This window comes from Grammomys surdaster, unplaced genomic scaffold (genome assembly GCF_004785775.1).
Source record: "Grammomys surdaster isolate TR1022 unplaced genomic scaffold, NIH_TR_1.0 125941, whole genome shotgun sequence".
Lineage (NCBI taxonomy): Eukaryota > Metazoa > Chordata > Mammalia > Rodentia > Muridae > Grammomys > Grammomys surdaster.
In genome coordinates, this window is record NW_021620763.1 from 4827497 (window position 1) to 4831933 (window position 4437).

The 4437-nt window shown below is 39.1% G+C and overlaps 1 protein-coding gene across 4 annotated transcripts in view; it reads right to left on the minus strand.

Moving 5' to 3' along the window:
- Positions 1-4020, minus strand: part of LOC114608926 (NADPH-dependent 3-keto-steroid reductase Hsd3b5-like) — a 17403-nt gene extending 13383 nt beyond the window's left edge. Inside the window, exons 1-3 of one of the 4 annotated variants that reach the window (XM_028753034.1) lie at positions 3908-4020; positions 2708-2793; positions 538-578 (exon numbers count right to left, since the gene is read on the minus strand). The gene's annotated coding sequence lies outside the window, so the exon portion shown is untranslated. The remainder of the gene's footprint in view (positions 1-537; positions 579-2707; positions 2794-3907) is intronic. The other 3 variants (XM_028753035.1, XM_028753033.1, XM_028753036.1) reach the window with 3 other exon arrangements.
- Between the last annotated feature and the right edge of the window lie 417 nt (positions 4021-4437).

The window sequence follows — 4437 nt, forward strand, 5'->3', positions numbered from 1 at the left end:
CTCTCTCTCTCTCTCTCTCTCTCTCTCTCCCTCCCTCACCTACCCTCCTGGCTCCCCTCTTTATGCCCTGAATAAACTCTATTCTATGCTATACTGATGTGTGACTGGTCCCTCAGGGTGAAGAGATGCCCCAACATGGGCCTGCTGAGACATCCCATTCCCCCATACCTCTCCACAAACCCACAGAACACACTCTTTATCTCTTTATCTTTTTTTATAAACACATCAATCATCTCCAAAGCAATTAAGCACTTCTGTTATAAAAGGGGCTTGAATGTCTCTGTTGGCATTGTCATTCTGAACGATGGTGACCCTAGAATGCTAGCTGTTTCTGCAGATTAAATGTTCTTTGTTTTTGCATACTATCTGAGTTTCAGGTCTTCCTTTAGCCATGTTCATACCCTTACACTAGAATCTACTCACTTAGCAGAACATTAATTTCTACTAGTCAAGAGCCAAGAACGTCATTAGATAGCATCTTAGATCTATAGAATAGTTTTCCACATCTTGTTGCGTGTCTCTTTCTGGTGAACTCACCAACGCATTTTAAAGTTGCCTTGATGTATAACTTTCTTGTTCTGTAAAATGAAAAAAAAAAAAACCTGTGAAACTGCTTCCTTTGAAATGTAGCATTTTGAGTTTTCTAAATTTGTGTTCTGTGTTCCAAGAATATGTTCCCAATGGCTCCAGAAAGAGTTCTCTCTTATTTCCGTAAAGGCAAGAGCTGTTTTGTTTTGTTAAGTTTCGCTTCATTTCGTTTTGTTTTGTTTTTAAAAATATATCCACAGTTGAGAACTGTTATCTGTGTGTTGTGGACAATACATGGTTCCTATGAAAGTGTACCAAGTCCTCTTAACCACTGATTCACCTCTCTAGCTCAACAATTTATCTTTGTCCATGATTCTTAAACTAAACCTATGTAAGAGAAGGAAACAGTAGTCAATGCCCTAACCTGAAAGCCAATGATGACATTGGGAAGCTGTAGTAGAATGCCTTTGAAAGCAATAGACCCGCCCTGGCTCTACCTTAGCTCTCTGATTCATGGTTCACCATGATGTGAACAGCCTGCAGATTCCAAGACTCTAGATTGAGGCTAGAGAATTCCTACAAAGTCACAAGCATGTTATAGTGCATGATTGGTGGGAGAGCAGAAGACCAGAATGCCAAAGATGTGTCGGCAGTAAACACTACATTTTCAATGTAAGCAGTGTCATTTCAAATGTGAACTAGGTCTCACAAGTGGACCAGAATCCATTCCTGTTAGGTTTTGACAAAGAGTTTGTCTCTGTTTCACTCCTCCTCTAAAAAATCCAGGTAGAGCATAACACAAATGTAATTGAGGTAAATAATCTGAGAAGAGAAACTCCAAGGTGATTGCTGTCTTTTTTATCTCAGGCTCCATTGTGTAAAACTGCACAGTACCTCTGAGTCCTTTCAAAGACATTGATGCAGGGTACTGGACTCAAATGTCCTTGCTGAGGGAAGAGCTTCTGTCAGAAAACCCACTTAGAAGTCATTGCTGCTTTAGTTCAAGAGGGTCAGACTGCTGCTTGAATTTTGAGCAGAACTTGAAATTGTAAAAATATCTGTTACTTGCCTAATGTCATTGTCTTTGAGGTTTACTTCCTCAGTGTACTTACTCAAGTCTAGTCCTGGAAGTTACTAGCATCTGTTCTATCTAATCTAAGCCCAGAATGTGTTCATCTTCTGAAATTTGCTGCTGAGTAAGCTCACCCCTTCCTAGATCTTTTTGATCTCTGGCTGGCTAGTTCTGACTCAAACTCGTCTCCAAGGTGACTGATTCATCTAGCTCCTTTCTTGGCCTCTGACTTTTTCTTCTTCTTGGCCTCAAAATATGGCAATCTGTTCTAATCTTCAAGTTCATTATTCTCTGGCTCGTTCTGTCTTCACCTGTATCTAGTTTGTTCTCTCTTTAACCTCTCTCTGTAAAACTCACTCAGTAAAACTCCCCCCACCTCCTCTTTTTTTGTGTGATGCTACCTTAAGTAGCATCTTTTTTTTTTTTCCTGTCTGTTCTCAGGAGAGGTGGGAGTATTCTATCTTATACTCATTCTGTCAAATCTTTCTCTGATTCATCACTTTGTATGCTTCTCAATTAGATATCACGTTCAAACATGGGTGCTTCCTTCTACAAACTAACTTTACCTTTATTGTTTGGGATTAAAGATGGCAAATAAGCACATATCTGTATTACAGATAGATTAAAGGTTTGTTCTAAGGGGTGAAGGACACTACCATTGGAGGCTTGGTCCAGGAGGGAACTAACTGCTTTTTAAATAATCAGCAGAACTTGGCATCCTTTATATAATGCTAGTTTTCTGGCTTACACAGTGCAAGAGTTCTGGAATCTTGGAAGCTTTTATCTACATTTTAGAGAAATAATGTGAATTCAAAAGTAATGTGTAGTAAGATTGGATTTCTTTTGGGAAACCTTGAGATATCGATGCACAGGGCTACAGTGGTGAAATATGACCTTTAGTATAGAGTCCAAGATGTTAGAAGGTTCTAAACTTGAAACCCCTTTAGATGATACCCTCAGCTAGCAAGTGGAGCCAGCTAAAGAAGGAGGCCATGTGTACTGCAAGTAGTAAAGCCATAGGGATAGGACTTCCCAACCCTGTTGGAACATATTAGACATGGAGACCAATAGTCTTTCTTTTTGGACATTGTCTCCTTTCATTCTTACCTTCTGCAAGTTCATGCAGTTCTCATTTAGATATGAGCGTAAGTTTGGTGCTAGGTCCTCAGGTTTTCTACTGAAATCTGCACAGACTAGTGGAATGATCAATAGGTTAGTGAACAACGAAGGTCAACTGTGACATATGTCCTGAACCAGTATTTAACTCTCTCCAACAGGCTAGAGATTCTCTCTGAGAAGCATAGGCAGGAGCTAAAGGAATAGTTGAGGAAGTCTTTTTAAAGGGAGTAGGATTTGCTGAAGGAAGAGCTAGTCCTGGAGGAGAATTGATATAGATGACTTGCTATCAAGTTATGGTGGTGGATGTGTCTCTCTCTTACTGTTTCCCTTCTTCTTCCCTATTTTCATCTATAGTATTTGGATTAATTTTTCTACTATAGATTCCTAGCAAACTTTCACTTTTTGATTCTTATCACGAATATGCAACTTGCTCATGTTATATAACATTTCAAATTCACATCTATACTTATATTCAAAGCATTCTACTTCTTGCTACACCTTCCCTCCTATGACAGCTCTTTGATACTATCTGTTTATGATGTATCTTACTTCTCTGTTCTCTCACTCAGAGTTGCCTGCCTGCTCAGACACTGTGGATATAAATGCGATATATGATATATCCCTCACACAAAAATGTGGTAAATGTCACTCAACATATTTATAAGGACGTTGTTCTTATATATGGATAAGACATGGACGTGTTGAAGTGAGTAGCCTTATATAGAAAGTAAGGAGTTGAGAGAACTGTGTTAGAAGAAGATATGTCTTACTGTTTCTAGTGGTAAATTGACATGCACTGTTTACATACAATGATAGACAAATCTGAGATTCAGACCAATCCTTCAATTTTAGACTCAGGAATGTTTACCTCAAATGTCATTTAGGACATTTTCCTAAGAAAGACTCCCCCTCCTTTACCCTTGTGATATGGACATAAGGCACAGAAAAGTATTATTCAAAAATTCAAAAAATTTTGTCCTTGAGAACAGCTAGAACTACTGTTGCCAAGAGAAGTTACTATTGCTTCTTTCTTGTTAGAAATCTAACTACTGGGGGAATAACCAACAAAAAGCTCACTCAGGGAAGTAGAAAACTCTCTAGCAGGCAGTATATTCTTTACTTTGCATTGTTGATACAAAATACCACAGCCAAAGTGACTTATAAAAGAAAGCATTTAATTGTACTTACATTTTATTTCCAAGGATTGGAGATCCTGAAGGCAGGCACAGCTGAGAGCTCTCCTTTCGATATGGATTCAGAGAACAGTATGCAGTACAATTGTTGGACGCATCAAAGTCCATTTCCAGTGACAAAACTCGTTCAATAAGGCCACATCTAATTCTTCCACAGCATTTTCACCAATGAGTAACATGGGTTTAAACATGTGAGCCTATGTGAGTGCTTGCATCCAAATACCATGAACCTTTGGACATCCAGCAGGAATGATTCAGCAGGGCTTCCCTAGTCATTTCTACTGGATATTTTAAGAGCTTTATTTGAGGTTACTTTTGCTTACTTTCTCACTTGTGCTACTCCAGTATTATTTGCTGGTAGTGTAAGCCTCTGGCTTAATGCCATTATTTGCTGACCCTCTCCCTGTTTCTCTCCCTGTTTCTCTCTGTCTGTCTCTGTCTCTGTCTCTGTCTCTGTCTCTCTCTCTCTCTCTCTCTCTCTCTCTCTCACTGTCTTGCTCTCTTGCTCTTGCTTTTGCTAGCTAT